The following is a 10,962-nucleotide window of genomic DNA, read 5'->3' on the forward strand; positions in this document are numbered from 1 at the left end:
CGTGTATTAGAAAATTCCCTCAACTTCTGTATGTCTGGGAAGGTCTTTATTCCTCCTTCATGTCTAAAGCATATCTGGGCTGGGTGTATTATTCTTGGCTCATAATTTCTCTCTTTCAATAGTTTGAATATTTGGTTCTACTCCTTCCTGGCTTCTAGAGTTTCTGCTGAAATATCTGATGATATTTTAATGAGTTTTCGTTTGTATGTTTCCGTGTTCTTTTCCCTGGCTGCCTTTAGGATTTTTTCTTTGTCGTTGATTTTTGACAGCTTCAATACAATGTGTCTTGGAGAAAGCCTGTTGGGGTTGAGGTGTTCTGTTTGCTTCTTGGATTCGAGGATCCAGTTCTGTCCATAAGTTTGGGAAGTTCTCCTTGTCTATTTGTTTGAATATATTCTCTGTTCCCTTCTCTCTTTCTTCTCCTTCTGGTATGCCCATTATTCTTATATTGCTCTTTCTGATGGAGTCAGAAAGTTCTTGTAGAGTTCTTTCATTTCTTTTAAGTCTTAAGTGTCTTTTTTGTTCTATCCGTCACACTGAACTTCTGACTTAACGCTCAGGTTCCAAGCTCTCTCCACCATATCCATTCCCACAGGCTTGTTTCTCCAGGCTGGGAGCAGCCACTTTCCTTGCTCTGTGTCACTCACCTGCAGCAGGAGGCAGATATGTTTCAGGTGCTGTGGAAGCTGCTGGTTGGTCTGAGGGAAATGTTTGATTGTGACTCTCATCTCCTTCCCCTGTGTACTGAGGGCAACAGAGAAGCCAGTGGGAGGGCCCATAGGAGAGTAGAGGTGAAAGGGCATTTTGGTCACATGAAAACTCTGGAGCAAACTGGGGTCTTGCTTTACTTATCACTAGAGCACTAATCCTCTTAAAAAAATAATTTTCAAGTAAATTCATTTTTCTGCTATCAACACACATATAGGTCTTTCTTCTGTATAAGCGTTCTAGGTAACCTTCCATCACATCTACACCTAATTTTTCTCTATAATCTGGATCTGATAGCAAGTCCTTATGATTCCTCTTGATCTCAAGACCGTGTTCTTTCATAAATATCTTTAGATGTATGGAGGCCTGAGTGAATCTGGTAATGATTTTTTTTTTTTTTTTTTTTTTTTTTGCTAAACATTTTTTCTGCCCTAATATGTCTTTTTGGGTCTAGCTTAACATATTCCACTGAATCCGGTAGTTTAAAAAGTCAGGAGAGAATTACAGAGCAGAGAGCTATCTTAGGGAGCACTTTGTTCAATCCATTACTCTAAAACTTAACAGCTGAAAACTCCAAACATTTATTATCTCACATGATACTTGGATCAGGAATCTGACACTATACATGGGTTAGTCAGGTGGTTCTGTCACTGGTAAAGAATAAGTCCCATTCCCTGCTCCTCCTATGTCTTAGGAAACACTACTCTACTTTCTGTCTGTATGAATCTGACTGCTCTATTACCTCATATAAATGGAATCACACAGTATTTGTCTTTTTGTGTTTGGCTCATTTCACTTAGCATGTCTGACAGTTAAGTTCGAGAACTAATCCTAGAAAAGTGCTATGTAACTCGTTGCTGAATATCACTACATCATCTTCTAAGTACTCCCCTTGGGAAGCTATGCACTGATGCCAGTGCCTAATCCACCCTTCAAAGCAATTTTGGAACTCTTTTCCTGGTATGGCCATCACAGCTGTTGTTGTAGTACCCTTGATGTCCTGAATGTCATCAAAATGTCTTCCTTTCAATATTTCCTTTATCTTTGGGTAAAGAAAGAAATCATTAGGGGCCAGATCAGGTGAGTATGGAGGGTGTTCCAATACAGTTATTTGTTTACTGGCTAAAACTTTGTCACGGACAGTGCCGTGTGATCTGATGCATTGTCGTGATGCAAGAGCCATGAATTGTTGGCAAAAAGTTCAGGTTGTTGTCATTTAACTTTTTCACGCAGACTTTTCAGCACTTCCAAATAGTAAACTTGGTTAACTCTTTGTCCAGGTGGTACAAATTCACAATATATAGTCCCTCTGATATCAAAAGAGGTTAGCAACATTGTTTTGACTCTTGATTTGGATTAACGAAAGTGTTTTGGTTGTGAAGAGTTGGCTGGCTTCCATGGTGCACTTTGACTCTTTGTTTCAGGGTCCTATTGGTACACTCATGTTTCATTACCAATGATAACATGGCCAAAAACATCGTCTTGCCTCTCCAAAATGTCTTGGCAAACTTCGATTCTCCTTTGCTTTTGTTCATTGGTGAGCTCCTTTGGGATCATTTTTGCACACACCTTTCTCATACCAAGATTTTCAGTTAATATTTTCCTAACTGTTTCTCTGTCAATTTTTACTTGGTCTGTTATGCTTCTCACAGTCAGCCAATGGTTTTGATGTACAGTTCAATGAATTTTTTCAGTGTTTTCATCAATTCTGCTTGTTACTGGCAGCCCTGACCTCTCTTTATCAGTGACGTGGTCTCTCCCCTCAGAAAAACATTTAATCCATTTGTACACTGCCATTTTCTTCATGGCATTATCCCCATAAACTTGGACTAACGTGTCTCTGATTTCACATCCACTATTGCCAAGTTTAACAATAAATTTAATATTTGTTCGTTGCTCTAATTCAAGTTCAATCTTGTGACAGCACACAAAAACACATAACAACAATAATGAATGCCACTCAGCAAGACATTGCCACACATTGACATGAACACAGCTGTGAGACTCTGATATGTCAAGGTTATGAAACCTTACCAAGCTGTTTGTACAGTGCTGCCGATGTAAGCAAATGGTGGCAAGTTCGGGAACCCAATTGTCAGAACTTTTATGAGGTTCAACTGTTTTGTGGCCTTATCAGGATTTCCTTCCTTTTTATACTATTGTATACTATTCCATTGTATGTATATACTACATTGTATTTATCCATTCATCTGTCAGTGAACACTTGGGCTGCTTCCACATTTAGTTATGATTCTGCTGTGAACATGTGTGTAAAAATACTTGTTTGAGTCTGTTTTAAATTCTTTTGATTATATATCCAGAAGTAGATTGCTGAATCATATAATAAATTTAATTTTATTTTTTTGAGGAACATCATATTGTTTTCCATAATGGTCGCACCATTTTGTTTTTCCATCAACAATGAAAAAAAGTTCCAGTTTCTCCGCACCCTCATCAAAACTTGTTATTTTGGGGGTGGGGTTTGTTTGTTTGTTAATTTGTTTGTTTTGTAATAGTCATCATAATGGGTGTGAAGTGATATCTCACTGTGGTTTTGATTTGCATTTCCCTAATTATTAGTGGTATTAAGCATCTTTAATGTCTATTTAAGTCCTTTGTTTTTTATTTTGGGTTGTTGAGTTATAGAAGTTCTTTATAAATGCTAAATATTATTCTCTTACTAGATATATGATTTGCAAATATTTTCTCCCATTTTGTGGGTTGCATTTTTACTTTCTTGATAGTGTATTTTGATGCACAAAACTTACTTTTGATGACGTCTAATTTATCTATATTTTCTTTTGTTGCTTGTTCTTTTAGTGTCATATCCAAGAAATCATTGTCAAATGCAATGTGATGAAGCTGTCCCCTGTTTCCTTCTAAGTGTTTTATAGTTTTAGCTTTTATGTTTAGGTCTTTAATCCATTTGAGTTAATTTTTGTGTATGGTGTAAGGTAAGAGTCCAACTTTATTCTTTTGCATGTGGATATCCAGTTTTCCCAGCACAACTTGTTGAACAGACTGTACTTTCCCCCACTGAATGTCTTGGTATCTTTGTCAAGCATCATTTGACCATATACATGTAGGTTTATTTCTTAGCTCTCTATTCCATTCTGCTGGTATATTTGTCTGTCTTTATGGCCATACCATACTGTTTTGATTCCTGTAATTTTATAGTAACTTCTGAAATAAAGAAGTATGAGTCCCCTGACTTTGTTATTCTTTTAAGACAGAATTTTTATGGCCTAATCTTGGAAATGACATCCCATATTCCATATTCTATTTGTTAGATGTCAATCAATAAGTTAAGCCCACACTCAAGGGGAGTAGATTGCATAGAATGTGAATACCAGAGGTAGCAATCATTGGGGTCATTTTAGAGGCTGCTTACTACAAAATGTCCTTCATTTTCACAAGAATATATACTAATATTTCAGGAGAAACCATTGTTCTATAACTCATAATTTGAGAAACCATGAAACACGGGCACACGAGGCACCCCCAAGAAGCCACAGAATTAATTTTTTTCTTCACTTACTACCATACCCAAATAATCTAGACAGGGTGACTCTGAAAATGATGGACAACAGGAGAAAACTATGACTATTCTTGAGCTCCTCTGGCCGTCTAGTTAGAGAAACTAAATGTGACACATGAGAAGAATATTTATTGAAAAAATATCAACAAATATTTATCAAGTGCCAGTTAGCTGCCTAGCATTTTTCCAGGTGCAAAACTTTTCAAGGACACATCAATGCATCTGTAAATCTCAATATTCTGAGAAGTGCAATAAGGCAGGTGAGACAACACAGAGAAGTCACCTCGGTAAAATGGCTTAAGAATATTGCTATAACAGAAGTGTATGTGGGAAAATGTTATGGTTATGGATGGAATTTCAGAAAGAGGCATTATTTAGATACACTGGGGGTAGAAGGTGATTTGTGTACAGAATAGAGAGAGTCTATTAACCTGGCCAAAGCAGGAGGTCTACAGGAGAGAAGAATGGAGGCTCTGTTGGGACTTCAGAGGGTTTTGAAAGTCTGGCATGGTCAATATTCTAAGCCAAGGAGAGGCTTTGTAGGAACTTGAGTAGTTGCTCACGTCTGGAACTGGATTAGTCTAAGGCCTTGGGGCCGGGCCTTCCCAAGCATAGAGCAGGGTATCTCCTTTGGCTCCCCAAAAAATAGATCACTTGAGCTACCTGCCCTATTGGAAATGACATTTTGAAATATTTCATTGTTTTCTATATTTAGCAAAGTAATACATGTCCATAGTTAAAAACAAATGATTTTAAAAAAGCATATGTCAGTGCTGTGCAAGTTCAGAGGAGGGAGAGAGATCAGCTCTGGCTGAGAGTTCAGAGAAACCATCATGGAAAAAGGGGTATTTGATCTTCACCTCTAAAGATCAGCATGATATTTACAGGAATAGATGGGGGGAGGGAGGAAGAAGTGCACAGTGGAAGCCAGTAATTTCTCATCTGAATGCACATTAACATCACCTGGCATTTAAAAAACTGCCATGGGTTCTGGATCTGTGTGAGATGGAATATGCACATTGCACCCTGCCTCTCCCACTGCATCTAAAAATCATGGACAGAATGAATTGAGAAGATGTTTGAGAACTCTGAAAAGCAAATGGTGACAGTGAAATAGGCATGAAAACCAGAATTTGAAGTACCAATGAACTGGCAGTGATTTTACCAATATATTTTCTTCTATATCCCTAGTCCTGAACTCAGCAAGCCCAAATCCCAGAAGCAGGCACTGGACTATAGACAGAGAGAATCCCAGAAACTTCCTAGTTCTGTGTTGAGGAGCATGCAACTTTTAACATTCAGAGAGAATGCAGAAATACCTGCCTGCTCTTTCCCCCTGATTTCCAGTTTCTTGAGCTCCAGCCCCCAAGCAATCTTGTACCAGAAGCAGTGGCAATAGGAGCCAAAACTCTGAGGAAGTAGAACAGTCCTCTCTTAATGGTAGAATTGTGGTCCTAAGAGAGTGAGGCAGACCTTCCTTGCTGTTTTCCTTTCTGTTCTCTGCCATGTTTCCTAGATACAAGGCCTATCAAAGAAATATTCAGCAGATTTCTGAACAGAGAACTGAAAAGGGAAGCCATAGAAAACCAGAATAATCATGGAATGGGGATATGTCAGGAAGGTAATCCCGTGTAGTTATTTATGAGACCCTGGGCCTATCTCTTAGCTGTGCATGTGCATTTTTTATCCTAATCAGCATATTAAAGAAATTGAGAATTGAACTAACAGATAGATCATTACCTAGATTCCAGTTACAGAGTGCCACACATGTGGAACAGACCCAAATAATACTAAAGGCTTTGAAAACAGAATTAACATGGAAGTCCATGAAAGCAGGTTGGAACTTGTGAACAGAACCTAGCCAGGTTGATTGCCTATAAGAAATATAAAAATTCTCCATTGCATTTAAGCAAGATACAAAGTCTCATAACATCCCGTGTTTCCCCGAAAATAAGACCTAGCCAGACCATCAATTCTAGTGCGTCTTTTGGAGCAAAAATTAATATAAGACCCAGTCTTATTTTAGTATAAGACCAGGTCTTTAATATGATATGATATGATATGATATGATATGATGTGATGTGATGTGATGTGATGTAATGTAATGTAATATAATATAATATAATATAATATAATATAATATAATACTGGGTCTTACATTAATTTTTGCTCCAAAAGATGCATTAGAGCTGATGGTCTGGCTATGTCTTATTTTCGGGGAAACATGGTAATATCCAAAATGTGCAGGATACAATCCAAACTTACCACAAGAGAAAAGACAAACAACAGATGCCAAGGCTGAGGTGCTGAGATGACCCAAATGTTGGAATTATCTGACAAAGATTTTAAAGCAGCTTTTATAAAATTATTCCAACAAGCAATTATGAACACTCTTAAAGTGAATGGAAAGGTAAAAACTCTTAGCAAAGAAATAGAAGACATAAGAGGAGCCAAATAGAAAATTAGAGCTGGAAAATACAATAAATGAATTTGAAAAAAACTTTGGATTGGATCAGTGACAAAGGAAAGAGTCAGTGAACTTGAAGGTAGATCAATAGACATTATCCAATCTGAATAACATAGAGAGATAAAGAAAGAAAAACAATGAAAAGAGGTTTAGGGACTCATGGGACAAAAACAAGCAGTCTAACATTTATGTCATTGGTGTCTCAGAAGGAGGGGGGAAGTGTGCAGCTTTGCAAAAATATTTAGAGAAATAGTTGAAAACTTCCTAAATTTGATGAAAGATATAAACCTACAGATACAAGAAACTCAGGAACCCCCAAAGCAGGAAAAACCCAGAGAAATCCATTTTCAGACACATCATAATCAAACTCCTGATAACTAAAGACAAAGAAAAAAAGCTTGAAAGCACCCTGTGAAAAATGATACATTACCTGTAGAGAAATAATGATTCAAATATCTTTATCTTCAAATTTCTAGTAGAAACCATAGAGGTTAGATGGAAATGGTACAATATTTTTAAATTACTGGAAGAACTGTTAACCCAGAGTTCTGTATCCAGAAAACTGACAGTTCAGAATGAAGATTAAATAAATGCATTCTCAGACAAAAGGAAAACATAAAAGTTCCCTACCAGCTGACTCACTCTAAAAGTATTGTTAAAGAAAGGTCTTAGACAAAAGGTAAATAATACCAGAAGGACACATGGAATATAAGAAATGAAGGAAGAGGAATAAAAATGATAAATATCTGGGTAAGCATAATAGATTATTATTCTCATTTTGAGTTTAAAATGTGTTTGATATTTAAAAGCAAAAAATTATAACATTGATTGATTATATGTAGATCTAATACAAAGGACCACTGTAACATAAAGGTGTATGTGTAAATAAATCTATATAGTGGTATGATTTCTACATTCCAGTTAAAGTGTGAAGGATGCTGTTAAAAGACTAACAAGACAATTTCTAGAAAGTGAGAAATGTTTGTAAATCATGTATCTGACAAAAAAACTTGTATCTGGAATATATATATATATATATATATATATATATATATATATATATATGAAATCTCAAAACTCAGCAGTAAGACATCAAAAAATAAAATTTTAAAGTAGGCAAAAGCTTGAATAGACACTTCATTAATAAGGATATATGGACAGTAAAAAGCCCATGAAAATGTATTCAACATCATTAGCCATTAAGGAAATGAAAATTAGAACCACAGTGCATACATGTTAGAATAGCTAAAAACAAAATATTGACAATATCAAGTGCTGACAAAGATGCACAACAACGGGAACTCCCATTCATTGCAGGTAGGAATGTATGTAGGAAAACTGTACACAAATATTTATAGCAATTTTATTTGTAATAATCAAACACTGGAAACAACCCAAATATTCTTAAACAGGTTAATAGATATACAAGTTATAGAGCATGCAAACAATGTAATACTACTCAGTAATAAAAGGGAATGAACTCTTGGTATATGTAACAGCTTGGATGAGTCTCAAAGGCATTATGTTAAGTGAAAGAAACCAGTTTCAAAAGGTTAAATAGTGTGTGTTTTGATTTATATGCCATTCTTAAAAAAGACAAACTGTAATTATGGAGAACAGATTAGAGGTTGCCAGGGTTAGAAGTGAAGAGAGAATGTGACTATAAAAAGAGATCATGCGGGAGCTTTTGGGTAGTGGAACTGTTTTATATCTTGGCTACGGTGGTGGTTACATGAATATATACATGTGCTCAAATTCAAGACCTATATGCCAAAAGAAGTTATAATTTTAAAAATAAAATTAACAAGGTTAATGGTGGAATCTAAATGGTGGATATATACATATTCAGTATGAAATTTTTTCAATTATACTGTAGATTTCAAAATTTTTGTAATATGCTGTGGAAAAAAATTACCAATGCCTAGGCCTCTGTCTGTTCAGGCTGCAACAATAGAATACCATAGACTGTGTGGTTTAAAAAATAGAAATTAATTTCTCACAGTTCTGGAGGCAGGGAAGTCCAAGATCAAGATGCTGGCAGATTTGGTGTCTGGTGAGAGTCCGCTTCCTAGGTCATTGATGACCATCTTCTCTCTGTGTCCTCACATGGTGGAAAGGGTGAGGCAAGGGTCTCATGACCTAATCATTTCCCAAAGGCCCCAGATCCTAATACAATCACATTGGGGGTTAGGATTTCAGTGTATGGATTTTGAAGGGGACAGGAACACAAACATTGTCTATAGCAGCCTCACTCCCAGAAATTCTGATTTAATTAGCCAGAGAAGACCTGAGCCTTCATTTTCTATAAAGTTCCCTGGGGCAATGGGGATGGGAAAGGAAAGATCAGCGGTGAGAACAATGTCTTATAAAGCTGGGTTGTCTAAGAAGTCTTACTTCTCTGTACATCCCCAGAGAGTCTTTCTTCTCACTTGCTGCCCAATTTTCTCCCATAATGGACTTACTAGATCCAGCTGCTGAATCCTTAACCTTATTATTTTCTTTTTGTCTTCTTCTGTTATTAGTTGTCATTTTCACATGTGGAAATTAGATCTGATTTGTTTACTTTCAGTTTGTATTTATGTAGTTTGCATTGTCTTAATTCATTGGTATAAACACTTCCCACCTGCATACCTTGGCTCATGTAGTTTATTCACATCTAGAAATGTCTTCTACTTGCTCTTACAAAATAACTCCATTCTTAAGTATCTTGAATGTGGAGACTGGAGCCCTTCCTGAAAGAATCCTAAGTATTGAAGTCTGGAAAATATGAATGAGGTCTTGAGAGATCTCAATGTGCCATGAGAGACGATGATAATTAGGAAGAGGGGAGCGGAGGGAAGAATTGTGCTAATGGGTTTGAAAGTGGACAACGGAGGAAGCGAAGGGAACTCCAGAGGCAGAATGGAATACTGGAGAGAACCTGGGCCGAGAGCATCCACAGTGCTCAAGTCTGGGCTCTTCCATGAAATACTTTGAGGACTGGACCACCTACTTAGTGCTTCAGGATTATTGGTATCATTTGGAGAATCTGAGATTTGAACCAGATGACCTCTCAGCATTACCTCCCTTCTACAATTCTGATGCAGGATTATAGAATTCTAGGAGGGAGAGGCTATTATTAGCCATTTTCACATTATTTTAAATTCATTCAAGGAGCTTGTTTTCTCAAAAACTGACATAGACGGACATTGAAGAAAAATGAGTTTTGATTGGAATGCAGAAATAGAGCATGTAATTTGGAATTTTAAGGAAAGGTTATATTGAGAGGATGGAGCCCCACTAGTGGGCGCTGGTGAGGTCCTGTTATCTTTATTTTACTGATGAGAAACTGTCATGAAACATGTACAGTGTCCCCTAGCTAGCAAGAGAGGTAGTTTAAATTTGAACCCAAGTCTGTCAGATTCTTAAGTGTAGAAAAGAGGTGTCCTGAGAAGCAGAAGGAAAACACAGAAGGAATTAGTATCAGCTAATTTCAGGTACTCTGAAAAATTCCTCAGGCCAAAGCGAAGTAAGAGGAAAGATGGTGCCTTGTTTTTTCTTCTTCTGCACCCAGAAATGTCCCTGGGTTTTTTTCTAGCCTCTGTGCTTTTGGCCCCAGGACAAGGAAGTGATGGCTTCAGCAAGATGCTCTCAGGAAGACTCAGGACTTTTAATGCAGCCAGTCAGTTCCCGCTACAACAAATCGTTAGAGGGAGAATAACAGATTTACTCAGGTTTTCTGAAATGGGGGGTTTTAGAGAAAATTGACTACATATGATGATTATGACTCTCTTGACCAAATAATAGCAGGTCCGTAAGGTAATGTTTTGGTTCTTAGGGTGCATAAATAGTCTGCTGTGATATTAACTGGTACTGTAAGATGGGAAGTTCATAGACTAAGTCCTCACCAGCCTGGCATTTGGACAAGTCTACGAGTATAAATGGATGACGACGGTATAAGAATATACTGACCGCTTGGCTCACCTAACACCTTGGCTCGCATCAGGTACTTGTAGGCAGACAATAATGGTATAATATAGAGTCCTTTTAGACCATGGCTTCGGCCACCATGGGAAGCATAAATAGAAAGAGCTTGTTTGCATAAGTCTAGAGAGAAACAGTTCACAGCATGAGACGGCAGTGTGACATCTGTGGGGACAGAGCCCCAAGAAGCAGTTTCCAGGCTCTCGGCCTCACATAGAAAGGTGCTGGCTCAGGTAGTAAATGGCCATCGACTGATCAAATGGCCAGCAGCTGTGGCTAGTTGGCC

Source organism: Rhinolophus ferrumequinum, chromosome 25, assembly GCF_004115265.2.
Source record: "Rhinolophus ferrumequinum isolate MPI-CBG mRhiFer1 chromosome 25, mRhiFer1_v1.p, whole genome shotgun sequence".
NCBI classification, from domain to species: domain Eukaryota; kingdom Metazoa; phylum Chordata; class Mammalia; order Chiroptera; family Rhinolophidae; genus Rhinolophus; species Rhinolophus ferrumequinum.